The sequence below is a fragment of the Geotrypetes seraphini genome, chromosome 7 (genome assembly GCF_902459505.1).
Source record: "Geotrypetes seraphini chromosome 7, aGeoSer1.1, whole genome shotgun sequence".
Classification (NCBI taxonomy): Eukaryota; Metazoa; Chordata; class Amphibia; order Gymnophiona; family Dermophiidae; genus Geotrypetes; species Geotrypetes seraphini.
Genome location: NC_047090.1, coordinates 98,413,093 through 98,432,013, shown reverse-complemented (window position 1 = coordinate 98,432,013; position 18,921 = coordinate 98,413,093). Strand labels below are relative to the sequence as shown.

General features: G+C 41.1%; 1 long non-coding RNA gene across 1 annotated transcript in view; it reads left to right on the top strand.

The window, feature by feature from the left end:
* Nucleotides 1-18,921, top strand: part of LOC117363290 — a 50,766-nt gene that overhangs the window by 2,555 nt on the left and 29,290 nt on the right. The window contains exon 2 of the long non-coding RNA XR_004540017.1: nucleotides 14,655-14,758. This is a non-coding gene — a long non-coding RNA (uncharacterized LOC117363290). The remainder of the gene's footprint in view (nucleotides 1-14,654; nucleotides 14,759-18,921) is intronic.

The following is an 18,921-nucleotide window of genomic DNA, read 5'->3' as shown; positions in this document are numbered from 1 at the left end:
CAGAGTCACAAAGAAGACAGTCCCTGCTCAAAAGAGCTTATAATCTAAACAGACAAGACAAACAGGATGTCATGGATACAGTTAAGGGGAAGGTTAATCTGCTGGCTAGGTTGGTGGGCAGTGGGGAGTAGGGTTATGAATTGAAGGTTATATCAAAAAGGTGGCTTTTAAACAAGGGAAGGAGCTTGGCGAACAAATGGGTAATTTATTCCAGGCATAGAGGACAGTTAAATGAAAGGAACAAAGCCCGGAATTGGCAGTGGAGGAGAAAGGTATAGCTAAGAGCAGCTTATCTGAGGAACTGATTCTTTGGGAGGTGTATAAATAGAGAGAAGAAAGGAGAGATATTGAGGGGCTGCAGAATGAACACATAGGTCAGCAATAGGAGCTTGAACTGTATGTGAAGTCAGATAGGGAGCCAGAGAAGTGATTTAAGGAGGGGGTGTCAGGAGTGTAGAGAGGTTGGTAGAAGATGAGTCATGCAGCAGAGTTTTGCACGGATTACAGGGGTAAGAGGCGGCACTGTGGGAGACCAGTTAGAAGTAGATTGCAGTAATCTAAGCATGAGGTTATGAGAGTGTATTAGCTGCCTATGTTTTGTTCCTTCCCGTATTGACTTTATACTCTTTTTATTTGCCAGTTTTACCGAAAGGAGCACCTACTAGCCGCCTCCTCTCTGAGGAACCTTATATCAGCAACTTTTCTCGGGTTCGTTCTGCTGATAATTTTTAAATTTTCAGGTCAGTTTTGAACCAGTGTTGAGAATGGCCATCTTCGGCACAGAGGCTTCTCTTCACTGTCCTACTCCAGGGCCATTGACTACAACCTCCAGCTCTACTTCAGCTTCTTTAGTGCTACTGCCATCAGGGGAGCCGTGTAAGAAAGCTAAGCAGCTTAAGCACACTACTTCCAGTGCTGCTGCAATGCAAGCATCTCCTCCAGTGAAGAAGCAGTGACCAGATGCCTCTGCACAGGCACCTTCTGTGCTGACTAACGCACAAGTGCTAGTTCCAGTATCTGTGCAGCAATGAACACAAATTGTGCCGCCTACCGCACAAACACTGTCTTCACAGCAGCAAGAACATTTTTTGTCGCCTACCGCACAAGTGCTCTCTACAGCAGCAAATGCATTCTGTGCTTCCAACCATACAGGCGTTCTACTTTCAGCAACAGGCGCCATATGTACGAACTATAGTACAGGCCCCTGCTCTTCCAGATCATCTGAATGTGTTGCTGTGGAATGGGCTAGCCCAGGGCTGCCCAAGTTCGGTCCTCGAGATCTATTGGCAGGCCAGGTTTTCTAGATATCCGCAATGAACATGCATGAGAAATTTGCATACCAAGAAGGCAGTGCAGGCAATTCTCTCTCATTCACATTCATTGCGGATATCCAGAAAACCTGGCCTGCCAGTAGATCTCGAGGACCGGACTTGAGCAGCCCTGGGCTAACTGGACTACTGCAGTTGCACGATGTTATAAATCCTGGCAACATGCCCCTAGCCTTGACTGGAGCCAAACAAGGTAAGTGAGATATTACAGACCGACGCTCTTAGACTCCTGCATGTGCATTATGTACGCTTAATGAAGGCATCGATAACACACATCTATCTGCTTCTATAGCAGCACTGTTATTGGGAGAGGGAGGAGTGTGTCTTCTGATTCTTAACATTTCTTCTGACAGCCTTCTCAGCATCCACTTCAACGCTCCCCTCAAGGTCACAGTTCTACTGGACATCATAGTGTGACCAGACATCCTGTTAGGCACTCCCTCGTCATTCTTGCCACCATTCCTGGTCTATGGGGCATTATGCTGAGGACTATGATTCTAACTTGTCTCTTCCTGTTTCTAGCAGGTCTGATTACAATGATGAATTCTCTGATGTTTCTTTCAGATTCAACTTCACTGCCTGACCAGACTCTGCTACCTGTCAGCCTGTCCTTTTATCAAGTTTATTAGGCAAATGGGGCAGAACCTTCCAATTAGAATGGAGTCTGAAATAGAACCCTCTGCAGAATTCAGAGAAGCACTCAACTATAAGGAGTTGCTTAACATTGCCTGAAGGTTCCTCTATACAACCTTATGAAAGAGGCCTTGTTCAAGAACTGGGAATCCCCCCTTAGAATACCAATAGCTCCAATGAAGTTGGATTCCCTATACAAACTCCAATCTGCCTCTGGATTCGATAAATGATGATAAACCACAACTACCACATCAGTCATTGGTAATGGAATCCTTCTTAAAGCACACAGCTCTAGAACCTACGCTAGTGCTCCCCTTGCAAAATCCTGAGTTACACCTTCTACATGTCCTCCTACATGATGTTTCTTGTCCAGAGAATGACCATTTATGACAAATACATACCCTCCAAATATCTCTCGGCTTATTGACATATTAGGCATGACCTTCTGGAAACCAGGAAATACATGGCTCATGCTACATACAATGCCTTTGAGGTAGCCTCATAACTTGACGGTATCCATCACTATGCACAGACAAGTTTGGTTCAGAATTAGAGAATGACACGGTGTCAAAATTCAACACCGTTCCCGTCCCCGCGAATAACCGCGGGAAACCATCTTCATGTCATTCTTTAAGGAGAGAGGGAAGAATCAGAGTATAATTGGGCACAACCACTGACCCGCAAGCTTTGCTTTGAAGAATGCTGGTGTAGAAGGGCCGAGGTTGAAATAGACACTAGAAAATGAAATGGGATTATTTCCCGCAGTTATCCGCGGGGACGGGAGCGGTGATGAATTTTGTCACCGTGTCATTCTCTATTCAGAATCTCAGATCTAGGTGCCCATGTTTAAGATAATTTTTCCAACATACCCTGTATGGGTGATGTCTTGTTTGGTGACCGTTTAGAGCAGGCCACTCAAAAAATAGAAGGCAATACTGACTGTATGATAACTCTTTCCTTCTTGAAAGTGCAGCAGTTTCAACAGCCTAAGTGCTTTTCAAGCTCCTTCAAGTGTTCTTCATACTATTCCAGAAATAAATACCGGCAGCTTTCAGCATCTATATGAGCATCTACTCAAAGACATCCAAGGCAACATAAAACTTCTGCACCTACTCAATCTAACAGCAGTCATTTTGACTCCCTTCTAGAGAACTTAGCCTGTGTGTCTCAGGCATCATCACAGACTCCCAGTAGAAGGCAGGCTCATTCATTATCAACAACACTGGACCCTCATAACATCAGATCAAAGTGTCCTCCAAGTGGTGAGCCAGGGATATGCCCTTCATTTATAGAAGAGACTACTGAACCACCCTCCAAGAGAGTCATTTCATTTTCCATCAGAAAATCCTCCTCCATCACAAAATCTCAGCCCTCATCCAGCTTAGCGCAATAAAAAAGGTTCCACTGCAGGACAGGGGCAAAGGGTTTTATTCAAGGTACTTCCTTATCCCAAAGACCTCCGGTGGTATTTGTCTGATCCTAGACCTCAGAGCACTAAACAAGTACCTGGTAAATGAGAAGTTTTGGATGCTCTCTCTAGGAGCCCTGTTACCTCTTTTAGAAAAGAACAACTAGTTATGCTCTGTAGATCTCAAAGAAGCATACACACATATTTCTATTCCTCCTACTCACAGAAAATATATTTGCTTTCATCTGAGAACACGCCACTTCCAATGACCAGAGAGATCCTAATGGCAGCCAAGCACAGAGGCTTCAGCATTCTTGGACTTCCACACAGAAAAGATCTCCGAGTTTGAATGCCACCTGCTCCTGCTTTTTATACGTTATCCAAGCTGGATAATTAACTCATAAATTAATAAGGCTGGTATTTTGTGGACATAACATCCACCGTGTTTAGATACTCAGGAACTGGCCAGATTCCAGAGTGAACCAAAGACAGTGTTATTCCTGTCCCCAGGTCCTAATGACAAGTAATTAAGTAAGTTAATTGCACACATGGAGTAAATATTGTATGTGTGTTTTCAATTATACTCAAAACTTTGCTTTTCAGAATAGCTCGTATATCTCATAATCGGTGCTTTTAATCACTAAAATAGCATCAAACAAGCTCTTCTCACAACTTTGCTTTTTAGTCACTAAAACAAAAACTGTCACTGTCCACCTGGCTAATTGTAATTGTATTTCCTGTTATTGTTTTATATCTCTGCAGTATGATATAATCAAGCAAGCTCTTATTGCTTCTTTATGGCCCTTTAATTGCTCTAAATTGTCCATTTAGCAAACAAGATTAAAAACTCTGTATTAATAACATATTTGAGCACAAAAGTTTTGCTTTCAAAACTCCAGAATACACACAAAAATGGCTCTTTGCCTTTTGCAATACATTGCGCCCTTTAATACAGAGTTTTACCATCTATCGTAGCCTACCGGCATAAACTCAAGCTTAGGTAGGCATAAATTACAGAATATAGTTATGAGTGAAGGGATACACTCTATAAATCCAGTCCCACTACCCTTGGTCTTTATCCTTCATATTTTATTAAAAATTTGATAAATCACCTATACAAAGTTTCAAGGCAATATACATAAAAATAAGTAGGGTTTTTACAAAGACCTACACATAAAGGGGTCACAAATAGGACATATATACTTACAGATACAATATAATGTAATATGATTCACCAAGTTATTTAACAACCACCCTTTGGAGAGTTTAACGTGATTAAAATGATTTGGTGAGATAACAATGACATTATATTTCATAATATTTGAAACATCTTTACAAACATTAGACTTACGATCACATAACATAACATAAGGGAATTTTTCAAGTACCTTTCTTATTTCTAATCTTAATGTATATTTTCTGTAAACCGCTTAGAACCTAACGGATGTAGCGGTATATAAGAAATAAATTACATTACATTACATAAAATTGCAGTATCATTTTCAGCAGCTTGTTTTCCTGTTAAGCTTGAATTACATGTCATATTATAACAGACATCTCCTTCTGTAGTAATCTGTGTAAGATTTGAGCAGTCTGTTAACAGTGCAGACAAAAGTCATAAACAGAAAAGGTTGTTTGATAATGAGACTGACAAGACTGATATTCATTGTTCTGAATTTGATATATCCTTTTCAATAAGGCTGTAGGTGTTGGCATTGCAACCAGACAAGTTGTTAGAAGATCAGATGTACTCATCATATTGGATAAAAAAAAGTGTGGCATATTAAGAACTTGGAGGGCAATATATTTCCACATATTTGGAGGTTGATCCCATATTTTAAGATCTTATTTACTTTTGTCATTGACATTTACATTGTTCCATTGGGCACTGTCGCCATCCATATATAGTGTTCCTCCCACAACTATGACAAGGACATAATCCACGCTGTAAGGTAAAAAGTTATGTTATTTATTTTCTCTCAACTAGAACATTTCTGCCTCTGTATATGTTCCCACTTTTCTTTTCCTGGTTGCATGACCAACACAACATTGTCAGTGCCACTAGCTATTACATTGGCAGGGGGCTAATGGGCTGCTCAGCCCAGACTTTAGCACCCGCAGCCAAGCCAGTTGAGCTCCAAAATCTTGGACAAGCTTTCCTGTAAAGTGAAAACCTTCACTTTGAATTTGCATTGGCACCCTATGGTGCAAGATAATAAGCTGTAATGTTCGTATTGTACTCCTGAGTGGCTCGTTTGCAAGAGTGAACCAGAAAATATCCAGAATAAATATCAACTGCAGTACACATATATTCACAGCCTTGAGAATTAGACAAAGGACCTACAAAATCAATTTGCCATACTTGCCCTGGTAGTTTACCTCGTGCAATCTCACCTTTTGTTGTAGTGGATAAGTCTCGCCTATTAGTATGTTGGCATATGGGACAAGAAAAGATACCTCTATCTTGAGCCCACCTAAGCATGACTTTCTCTCTCTTATGCCCAATCTCTGAAGTGCCCAATGAGCCATACCCAACTGGTATGACGCCGGTTCTTCGTCTTGTGCATCAGAAGAGGCAATTTTTGCATATCCATCTGTAATGGAATTATAAAAGAGAGAGATAAACACAGGAGAACCAAATCCACAAATTCAGACTCACAAGGCAAGAAGGGATATATCTTAATAAAATTGGCAAACTCAATTTATCTCTTGAAAGTCCTTTATTCATCAAATAACTGAAAAAGCTTCAAACTCAATGACTAGACATGTACATGTTTCAGCCCAAATCGGCCTGCCTCAGGAGTCTTGAGAGTCTAATGTGGGATTAAAATGCCTAACAGGGGCATCTATTTCCTATTTGATGATGATATAAATTGAATTTTCAGCAAAGATACGTGCTAGAAACTAAACTAATCCCATGGCAGCCAAGCACAGAGACTTCAGCGACCAGACAAAGTTAGACAAGTTCCTGCTGAACCAGAACGTACGCAGATAAGGATAGTCTCAGGGCACTGGTCTTTGACCTAAGGGCTGCCATGTGAGTGGACTGCTGGGCACGATGGACCACTGGTCTGACCCAGCAGCAGCAGTTCTTATGTTCTTATGACACCCTTCGACATCCACACCCAAAAGATCTCCAAGTTTGAATGCCACCTGCTCCCGCCTTTTATACGTTATCCAAGCTGGATAATTAACTCATAAATTAATAAGGCTGGTATTTTGTGGACATAACATCCACCTTGTTTGGACACTCAGGAACTGGCAAGATTCCAGAGTGAACCAAAGACAGTGTCATGCCTGTCCCTAGGTCCTAATGTCAAGGAATTAAGTGAATTAATTACACACAAGGAATAAATATTGTATGTGTGTTTTCAATTATACTCAAAACTTTGCTTTTCATAATAGCTTGTACATCTCATAATCAGTACTTTTAATCACTAAAACAGCATCAAACAAGCTCTACTCACAACTTTGCTTTTAGTCTCTAAAACAGAAACTGTCACTGTCCACCTGGCTAATTGCATTTCCTGTTATTGTTTTATAATTCTGCAGTATGATATCATCAAACAAGCTCTTACTGCTTTTATATGGACTTTTAATTGCTCTAAATTGTCAATTTAGCTAAGATTAAAAACTCCATATTAATAACACATCTGAGCACAAAATGTTTGTTTTTAAAACTCCAGACTATACATATTACACAAAACTGGCTCTTTGCCTTTTGCAATACAATGGTATATCCCCGACTCACCACTTGAAGGACCCATTGATCTGATGTTATGAGGATTAAGTGCTGTTGGTATGGATGAGCCTGCCTCCTATTGGTAGAGTCTGGGTGAGGGCTGAGATACACCAGCTAAGCTCTCTAGGAGAGAATCAATATGACTGCTGTTGCTTAGGTTGAGGAGGTGCAGAAGTCTTCTGTTGCCTCAGACGTAGGACGTTGATGGTATTTAGCTCTGGAATAGTATGAGGAATGCTTGTAGGAGCTTGAAAATCGCTTAGACTGATGAGAATGTTGAGCTTTTAAGGAAGATAGGGTGGTCATACAGTTACTGTTCCTTTTGATCTTTTGAGTTGCCTCCTCAATACGATCTCCAAGCAAGTTATCACTCGTAAAGGGTACTTTGGAAAGACGGTCTTGAACATTGGCATCTAGATCTGAGATTCCGAGCCAAGCCTGTCTGCATAGCGATGAACACCTCTGAGGTGTGTGAGGTTACATTTTTCTTTCGATGATTTCCCTGAAAGAGTGGATTTGAGATATATACTGATGGCTCCTTATAAGAAGGTCGTTTCCACATACCACAGAGGCAATTCTTATGAAGCCAATAGAGACATAATGTGCTAATTGCCTACATCCATTTTTCAGGTGTGCTATTTCAGTTGTAACATAGAAACATGAAATAAACCATTTGGGACCAAATTAAGAACATAAGAATAGCCTTATTGGATCAAGACTAATGGTTCATCAAACCCAGTAGCCCGTTCTCACGGTGGCCAATCCAGGTCACTAGTACCTGGCCAAAACCCAAGGTGTAGCAATATTCCATGATACCAATACAGGGCAATCTGTGGCTTCCCCCCTTGTCTTTCTCAATAACAGACCATGGACTTTTCCTCCAGGAACTTGTCCAAACCTTTCTTAAAATCAGCTATGCTATCCGCTCTTACCATATCCTCTGGCAACGAGTTCCAGAGCTTAACTATTTCTGAGTGAAAAAAATTTTCCTCCTGTTGGTTTTAAGAGTATTTCCCTGTAACTTCATTGAGTGTCCCCTTGTCTTTGTAATTTTTGACAAGAGTGAAAAATCAATCCACTTATACCCATTCTACTCCACTCAGGATCATATCTCCACTTCAATCATATCTCCCCTTAGCTGTCTCGTTTCCAAGCTGAAGAGCCCTAACCTTTTTAGTCTTTCCTCATATGACAGGAGTTCCATCCCCTTTACCATTTTGGTTGCTCTTCTTTGAACTTTTTCTAGCGCCGCTATATCTTTCGTGAGATAAGGAGACCAGAATTGAACGCAATACTCCAAATGGGGTCGCACCATGGGGAATTATGACAGTCTTAGTCTTGTTAACCATTCCTTTTTTAATAATTCCCAGCATCTTGTTTGCTTTTATGGCCGCCACCACCACACATTGGACAGAAAGTGTCTATAAATGGTGCCAAAAAAATCAGCACCAAAATAAAAATGAGCGCTAGGCACTATTCTCTAAATAGTGCGCTTAGTGCCGCTTAGGGGCGCTTAGTGCCGGGATCCAGGCCTAACTTTTAAGCATGAGGATTTACACCAACTGAACCCTGGTGAAAATTCTCACACCTAAATTAGGCACAGATATAGCATATTCTGTAGCAGTGCGTACAAATTCTTGGAACACTCAGGACCTGCTTATGTCCCTCCCTTGGTCATGCCCCTATTTCAGATCCATGCATAGATAAGAACCTAGTAAGATGCGTGCGTAAATTCTATTTTTTTGACAATAAATGATTGATAGCGCCCAATTATCAGCGTTAACTGCCATCTTAAGAAATTAAATTGTATACGCACAAATTTGAACGTGCAATTTTGAGTGTTATGTAAAAAATTAGGGGGCTTTAGTGTAATACATGTTAGGATTTCCTCTGCCTAGCTGCATGTTGCCAATATGCTGGATCATTCTTTATCAACAGATATGCCAGGTGCAATGAAGGCTGTTGGTATGTTCCATTAAGATCAAGGATCTACGGTGCATGAATACATTTCTGAGGTTACACTATTCTGGGTGTCTGTGCAAATAACACCTGTGTAACATGGCATACAGTGGGGCCTTTTGTGACCATTCATAAATGCTGCAGTTAATGGAAGCTGGCTATCTTCTTCTTAGCCCATGTAATGAATTGTGTGCCCAATAAGCAGGAACAGATACATGTATGTTTGGTGTGTGTCTACTGCCACATAATTGGGCTATAGCCCAGAGATGCCAAGGGTGACCTATCCTAAAGCTAGAGATATACCACCACTGTGCTGTAGAGTGAAGATGAATGAGATTTTTCTCCCTGGTCAGTTCAGGCAGATGTACATTCTAAAAACTGACATATTCAATACTCCTTCCTATTGAATTATTGAGTTCCTTTCTATCTTTATTTTTTTGTTAGTATTGTAAGCCACTTTACATAGAAATATAGAAATATCTTGTCTTTCATGTTCCTTCCTCCTACCCTATGTCGCCCCTGACACATAACTGCCTATCTACCCCTTCCCAAATCTAATTGATGTTACCTCGCTGTTCTCCGTACAGCTCCTCTTGTTGTACACTGTCTTGAACTGAAAAGGTATGATGGGATATAAATATTATTATTATGGCCTATCTAGTCTGCCAAACCGTGTTATCTATTATCCCCTCTGCTCCCTTAGAGATACAATGTACATGTCCCAAGCATTCTTGAATTCAGATACACTTTTTGTCTCCACAGCCTCCACTGTCACACTCAAGTCCCACTCTTTCATGCACAAAAGTTCTTCACCCCCTAAACTGGACCGTTTCCTCAGGTTCTTGCAGCCCAAAATGCATGACCTTGCATTTCATAGCATTAAATCTTAGCTGCCAATTTGCAGACCATTCCTCAAGCTTCACTAGGTCCTTCCTCATATTGTCCACACCATCAGGGGTATCTACTCTACTGCAGATTTTGGTATCATCTGCAAAGAAGCAAATCTTACTAGTCAGCCCTTCAGCAATATCGCTTACAAAAATGTTAAAAAGAACAGGCCCAAGAAGCAAACCTTGAGGCACACCATTGGTAACATCCCTTTCCTTAAAGCAATCTCCATTGACCACTACCTCTGTCACCTTCCACTCAACCAGTTCCTGACCCAGTCCATTACTTTGGGGCCCATACCGAGGGCACTCAGTGTATTAGACATCTGTGTGGAACACTGTGAAATCTAAATACACCACATTCCCTCTCCCCACCACTCAGCCCTGATTACTCTACCCAGTGTGCAACAGGAGAAGCATTTAATGAAACATCATCTGCTGCCACAGGATCAGTTTCACAATAAAAACCAATGGCAATATTAAAAGATATCTTTTTCAATGCTTCTAGGAAAGAAACTACTGTAGCAGACATAGTTGGAATATTTTTAAAAAATATTAGTAGAAAAATTAAAATGATGCCCAAACTGAGTATGTGCTGCTTCAGGGGCAAAATATACAGTAAGACAAATAAAACATAAATAAGTCTAATCATAATTTTTATTTATTTATTTTTTATTTAAGTATTTATATACCACTTATAGCCTAAATGGTTTTATATTCAGGTACTCAAGCATTTTTCCCTATCTGTCCTGGTAAGCTCACACTATAATGTGCCTGGGGCATTAAGTGACTTGCCCGTGGTCACAAGGAGCAGCATGGAATTAGAACCCACAACCTCAGGGTGCTGAGGCTGTGGCTCCAACCACTGCGCTACACCCGCCTCAATAAAATCATATTCAGACAATTGAATAAGACTTTACAAAGCATGATGCACAGAGAAATCATAATAAATAATGCTAAAATAAAAAGGGATCTAAATTGATAATAAATCTGACATAACTAACTTGAATGATCTGACTGACTGGATTCAATGACTGACTGACAATGATTCGATTGACTTCACTGGCTTGAATGACTTCATTGACTGACATAATTGACTTGAATGACTTCACTGACTGAACTTGACTGATTGAATTGAATGACTGACATTGACTGGCTGACTTGACAGACTGTCTTGAGTGACTGACAGACTTGACTGAATGAGTTGACTATAACTGAATGATTGAATGGACTGATTAAGTGAGATACTACTACTATTTATCATTTCTATAATGCTAGAAGGCATAGGCAATGCTGTATATTTAACATATAATAGATGGTCCCTGCTCAGAAGAGCTTATAATCTAATTTGTACAAACAGGACATATAAGGGTTGGGGAGTTTCTTGTAGAGAGAATGGTAGGATGGAAATGAGTATCTTATAGTGAGTGGGAGTTAGGAGTTGAAAACAGCCTCAAAAAATGGGCTTTTAGCTTGTATTGCAATATTGCTAGAGACTGAGCCTGACATGACAACTCAGGCAGTCTTTTCCAGGCATAAGGTACAGCAAGACAGAAGGGACAGATTCTGGAGTTGGCAGTGGAGAAGGGTATAGATAGGAGAGACTTACCTGATGAATGGAGTTCACAGGTGAAGGTGGGGGGGGGTGAGCATAGGGGGAGATGAGAGATCTTAAGGGGCTGCAGAGTGAATGCACTTGTAGGTCAGTAAAAGGAGTTTGAACTGTACTCAGAAATAGATGAGGAAAACTAATGTCTCAGAAGAAACCAGAGGAATGGGGGCTAAATTCTACAATCCAGATTATAGTACAATTACTCTTAATTTCAACCTTCAGTATGACGTGAAGTAAAATAAATTGCTTATCATAATGTTACTGTTTTAAGACAACTCCACAAAAGAACATATAAATGAAGCTCCTGTACTACTAAAAAGATCATTACATACCTCCCCTGTGTTAGGGTTCCAGCATAGGATCCTGGCATCTGTTCCACAGCTGAGGAGTAGTTCAGGATTTGTCATGCTCCAAAGAGCGGATAAGAATGATGAAAAAAAAAACTGTGGATACTGGAGATAATTTATTAAACACTGGCATATAAAACCATGAAAATTCAATTAAAAAAGTACAATGCTACTTCAGCATATCTGCAGTGTTCTTTGCTCACATGTTTAAAGACAATAGACTGTTTTCAGTCCAATTCTTTATATGTGAGGTTGCAAACCATTGGACCCCTGAGGAAGGCGTGTTCGCCGAAACACGGACTGTGTAGGGTCACAGTATTTTTTATCATTGTACTTTTTAAATTGAATTTTCATGGTTTTATATGTCAGTGTTTAATAAATTATCTCCAGAACATCTGTATCCACAGTTTTTGTTTTCATCGGTGGATTGTTTTCACTGTGGATCATTGGGTCTCCCCATTTTTCTTTAGTATTCTAGATATTTACACCCATAAGGAATGTGTAAATGCAATTGCTTAGAGAATTGTCCTTTGTGTTTAAAACTACTTTATTCTACAACTGACAGTACATAGCTAAAACTAGAGTTGTTCCATATTTTTCAGCATCGTCCTAGTTTAAGTTAACCACCTGGATCAGAAATGCAACTTCTGACCTGGGCTGATATATTGGACAAAAGGAGATTGCAATGTGAATACATTATTGTGCCAAATAGCCTCCCAGCTCTTACTAGTCCCAGCTTTGACCTCCCTACAAATTCTTAATATACTTAAAATAACCTGTCCTGATGCTCATCAGGCAAAGAAAGGTTACATAGACTACAAACCTGTATTTAACATGAGTCAGAGAAACTTCAGACGAAAGGAAAATATTGTGCTTTTATAAATTAAAAAGGAAATGCAGGCTCTTTCAATGCTTGGCAGATACTGAAACCTAAGTTCTCAGTACCTGTGCTTTCAGAGCTGTGGTCATTGGCCTATTTGGAGTTAAATATGGATAAACGTTGAAAACAAAGAACAATAAAGTAGGGCTGCATTTCTGAAGTAGGCTCTGGAAATTGTAAGCAGTGGTGTAAGGAGAGACTGGGGAAGGAACACCCCAGACACCAACTTGGCAGGAGCACCAGCACATCTCTTTTTCTCCCCTGGTGATGGAAGGAGTCATTGAAAAGCACTCCCACCCTCTACCTCTTAAAATCTTCACCGTCAGTGAGTAGGTTGTCCTATGCGCTGCTTGTGCCAGCTTCATCTTTTCCTCTGACATCACTTCATGTTTGTGGGAGCAGGAAGTGACATCAGAAGAGAGGCACAGCCAGCATGATTAGGAGTAGGACAGTCTGCTTGCTGCCGGTGAAAATTTGAACAGGTATGGTTGTGTGTGTGTCGGGGGGAGGGGGGGGCGTAGAAAAGAATGTGTCAGTGCTCCGCCTGAGTGCAGCTTCCCTCACTACACCACTAGCGCTGTTTATACCTATTCATGCCATTTTTTGTTCTTTAATTTGTCAATTTGTATTTTATATTTCTTATCTTTTCATTATTTTTTTAAAATTTGTTTTAGGACTGCATTTCAATTAAAATTTGTAATCATGATTAAGTATGCAATTAAAGATATGCTATTTATTTGCTCACTACAGCAATGTAGGACTTTGGGCAATAGAGGGCTACATGACTTGCCTAGAGCCACAGGGCGCTGCAGTGGGGGGGGGAATAAATTTATTTATTATTTAATTTTAGTATGTATGTACCACTTATAGCTTAAGTGGCTTATATTTAGGTATCTGTCCTGGTGGGCTCACACTCTGTCTAATGTACCTAGGACAATGGCGGATTAAGTGACTTACCCAGGGTCACAAAGAGCAGTGTGTGATTTGAACCCACAACCTCAGGGTCCTGAGGCTGTAGCTCTAACCAATGTGCTACACGTTCCCCTTATTTTATAAATAAATACCTGTAATCACACAATTAAAATTTTAATCTAAATGCAGCCCTACAATAAAGAGGTGACATTCACAAGATTTATCACTCAGACAATTTTTTTTAAATTTCAAATTGTGCAATAATAAATTTTGCAGAACCCCATTGGCTGCTTAGATTTCCAGCAAGTACCTATCTCCTACTACAAAGTGTGTGTTCATAGGTCCTTCTGAAGCAGAGTGCTTTCATTGTATATAAATAAAAGAACATAGCGTAGATTCAGCCGATTTTCTGGGCATTAAAATTAGCTGCTCCGACATTAAAGGAACTCATACCACACAAGACACTAATTGGGCCAATTTATTGCCCTTTAGTTTGGCATTTTGACTGGAGGAGAGGAAATAGTGCCAAGTCCAGAAGGGAAATCAGTAGAATGAACCATAATAATTACAGAACTGGGGACAGTACCTTTAACAGAGGATGGAAAAATAGCTTATTCTATAACCTTTTTTAGGCTCAGCAGGAAATAGATATAGTAGGTGAAGTATTAAACAGAATACAAAGGTTGCTTTGTTTGGGTGTGTCTTTGTTTGTTTGTTGTGAGGCCCAGTGAAATGGTGTCCAAAACTGAAGTGCCTCTCCAACCCCTTGTATTTATGACTACCTGGAGGGATTTTTTTTCTGATGAGACTTTGCTCTTCTCCCATTATAATTCACATCTCACTGCAATATTTCTTGGTGATGAAAGGTGTAGACTGTGAATCTGGAATACAGTAAAATATATGCTAGCCTGCACTCTAATATATATGTTATCCTTCTCTCTTCCAGAACTGACTGCAGACTAGCCTTTCCACTCCAGCCGTTTGCTGCCTCTGATTGGTGTCTACTGGTTGGCTGCAGCCCAACTTGATAACTGACAATCAGTCACTCAGGTGACCTCATAAACCTACTTAAATGAAGCCCTCTTAAGACGGCCCCCTCTTTCAAATTCTGCCTCTGTCCAGGATGGCCTCCTCCTTCCTCCTGTAGCCCGTTAATACATTTTAAGTTCATCTTTTCTAAACTAAACTAAACCTTAAGCTTATATACCGCATCTTCTCTATAAGAATAGAGCTCAACACGGTTTACAAAGAAAGATTAATAAAGCATAAGGGAAAGAAAACATGTACAGTGAAGTTCGTAGAGAATTTCAGTGAGGGGAAAGATAATTTGAGTTTTTGTGTAGTTCTGGTTGTGCCAGATCTTTTAGAATTCCAAGACAAAGGGATTAGTGAAGGAAAAATGCCATATAAGATCTTAAATGTTAAACATGCACATTTGAAGTGTACCCTGGAAATTATTGGAAGCCAATGAAGTTTTAGCAATAGCGGAGATACGTGCTCAAATTTACTTTTAGCGAAAATTAACCTGGCTGCGGTATTTTGGATCAGCTGAAGTCTTTGAATACATTTTTGGGTCAGACCTAGGTAAATCGAATTACAGTAGACCGCGAAAGAATGATCGATTGTACAAGGACAGCAAAATGTTGATGATGAAAACAAGATCTGACTTTTCTCAGCATATGAAGGCTGAAGAAGCATTTTTTGTAAACCAGGGAATTGATATGTTCGTTGAATGAAAGTGTTGAATCTATAATAAAGCCCAAAACTTTACTTGAAAACTCAATCTGCAAAGATGTCCTTGACGGCAACACGATGGAGGAAGGAAGATGATCTAACTTTGGACCAAACCATACCAATTTTGTTTTGGTCTCGTTTAACTTCATTTGCACAGAAAGGGCCCAAGACTAAAGTTTCATTATGCATTCGGCTATGTTTTTAGAGAGGTTAGAAATATTCAAATCTACTTCAAAGAGAACAAAGATGTCTGCTCTAACCCCTTTAGTACAACCCTATTAGCTTGCAATCTAAAATGTATGCTATCCTTTTTTTCTATTCCAGATCTGACTTCAGGCTGCAGGCTAACCTCTGCAGGCTTCCACCTCTCTAGCTACTTGTAGCCCTGCCTCTGACTGGTGCCCACTGGCTGGCTGTAGCCCTTTCCATTCACTACCAATCACTCTGGTGATTGCACAAACCCTGCTACCTACTTAAACGCAGCCCTCTTAGTTTCACAAGCCACCAGCGAATGTTGAAGGAGCACCTTCGTGCACCTCCTGAGGTCACCTCCCTATTCTTACTACCACGCTTCCTTTGTACATTTCTGTTTCCTTCTCTATTCCTCTCCTTATGGCACCAATTCACTTTCTTCTTCTCAAACTCACTCTCCCCAATCTTACTCCCTATCCCCCTCCACCCCACAAGTCCTAACTATCCTTCTCCTTTTCCTATTACCTCACCAACCATCTTGTCATCTTCCTTATTCTCCATTCTCAAGCTCAAACATTTTCTCCCTTCCATTCATCCATCTTCTTTCTCTGAGTACCTCCCGTCTTTGTCATCACAATTCCCCTTCGCTCCTACTTCTGTTCACCATGGGGGATATCAACCCCAACTCTGGCCCTCCACGCCGTCTGCTTCCTTACATATGTAACTGCCCTAACTTTATTCCTATTCTCCTCTCTTCCTTTCTCATGTGCATTGTGGAATGTTAATTCTGCCTCCAACAAACTACATTCAGGACCTCTTTATTTCCCATGTCCTCCACCTGTTTGCTCTGAGATGTGGATTTGCCCTGAGGACTCCGCTTCAGCCTCCTCTCTCTCCCAGGGGGTACCACTTCTCCAATACACCACAACCTACTGATTGAGGCGGGGGTGTTAGGCTTCTTCTTGCAGATTTTAACCTCTTCTCCCACCCCATTTGCACTGTTTTTCTTAATTTGAAGTTTATTCCGTCTACCTATTTATTCTTCTACCTCTCCGGATAACAATCATTTATCACACAACCCCCCTCAACAAGTCCCCTTCCTCCTTTCTCACAGAGTTTGACTCCTGGCTTTCCATCTTCCTTGATTCATCTTTTCCCTCCCTCCTTGGCTATTTTAACATTTATGCTGACAATCCCTGTGACATTTATGCCTCTAGGTTTCCTGCCTTAATCTCCTCATTTAACCTACTCACTGGCATGGCCACTGCCTCGATCCCGTCTTCATCTCTAACTGCTCCTTCTCTAGCCTCTCCATCTCACTGCTTCCCATCTCTGACAATCATCTGATAACTTTCACACTTACTCCCCTTCCCCCTCAGTCACATCCAGTCATCAACAACAGGCTTTGAAATCTTCAAGCCCTTGATCCACTGTTTCACCGCTCCTCGCCTACATTATGTTATCCAAATCTATTGACGAGGCTGTCTAGTTGTACAACTCTATTCGCTCCTCTGCTCTTGACATCCTTGCTTCCCCTGTTCCCCACTCTGTCAGGTGTACCAAACCTCAGCTCACTCCTAGTATCCACTACTTACGTTCCGCTGAGCACCTTTGGCTTAAATCTTGCACACATGTTGACTTTAAACATATGCTGACCTCCTTTAATTCTGCTCTTACACTGGCCAAACAAGACTATTATATCCCTTTCTTCCAACCCCCACTGTCTCTTTCCCACGCTGAACTTCCTCCTCAAAGTGCCTCCTCTTCCTCCAACCCCTCTCTCTGCAGCCTATGGCTGAATACTTCCATGACAAGGTTCACAATATCACCCTTGAATTCACTGCAAAGTCACTTCCATTCCCCCTTTCCCTCATCCACTTTCCTGATCTTCCAGCTTCTTCCTTCACCCAAACATCTCAGGAAAAACCTGCACATCCTCCCCCTCTTGACCCACCTCCCCTTGTTCAGTTCCACCCTCTTGACCCTTCTTCAACTCCTGCTGACTTTTCTTCCTTCTCTAAATCACAGAGGAAGAAACAGCACAACTTCTGTCCTCAGTCAAGCCCACTGCATGCTTCTCTAACTGTATTCCCACTCCTCTACTTGACCCCATCAAACATGTGGTAGTTAAACGCTTCTGAAAAATCCCCTTGCTGGACCCCACCTGCCCCTCCAACTATCACCCTGTCTCTCTTCTTCTGTTCATATCCAAACTACTTGAGCATGCTGTCCTCCATCGCTGCCATGACTTCCTTTGATCTCAATTGACTCTTGATCCTCTATAATCTAGCTTTCGTCCCCTACACTCCACAGAGACTGCCCTTACCAAAGTCTGCAGTGACATGTTCCTGGCCAGATCTAAGGGCTTTTACTCAATCCTCATCCTTCTTGACCACTCTGCTGCTTTAGATATGGTTAATCACTGCTTACTCCATGATACACTGTCCTTGCTTGGATTCCATGAATCTGTCCTCTACTGGTTTACCTTCTACCTTTCCCATTTCATCTTTAGTGTAGGTGCTGGTGGATATTCCTCTGCTACTATCCCGCTAGCAGTTGGCATACCCCAGGGTTCTGTCCTAGGATCTCTTCTCTCTCTACAACTCTTCCCTTGGTGCCTTCATTTCCTCCCATGACTTCTAGTATCACCTATATGCTGATGATTCCCAGATCTACCCCTCTACATTTGAGATTTCACCTAAAATCTAAGAAAGTCTCACCCTGTTTGGCTAACATTGCTGCCTGGATGGCCTGATGCCACCTGAAACTAAACATGTCCATGACTGAGTTGCTCCTCTCTCCATTCTTTGTCTCTGTAAATAGTACTATAATCATTCCTGTCTCCTTTGCTCGTAACCTTGGAGTTGTCTTCAATTCTGACCTCTCATTTTCTACGCACATCCGACAGACTGCTAAAGCCTGTTGCTTCTATATCTACAACATCACTAAAATTTGCCCCTTGTTCTTTGAGCATGCTTTCCGGACCCTAGTCCACTCCCTTGTAACCTCACGTTTAAGATTACTACAATGTACTTCTAACAGGTCTCCCACTGAACCGCTTCTCCCTCCTGCAATCTGTGCAAAACTCTGCTGTACAACTTTTCTTTTGCCAACCTCGCTACACTCACATTACCCCTCTCAAATCACTTCACTGGCTCCTTATCCATCTTCACATACAGTTCAAACTCCTATTACTATCTTATGAGTGTGTTCATTCTGCAGCCTCTCGTTATCTCTCCGTTCTTGTCTCTCTTTATATGCCTCGCCGTGAATTCCATTCCTCAGAT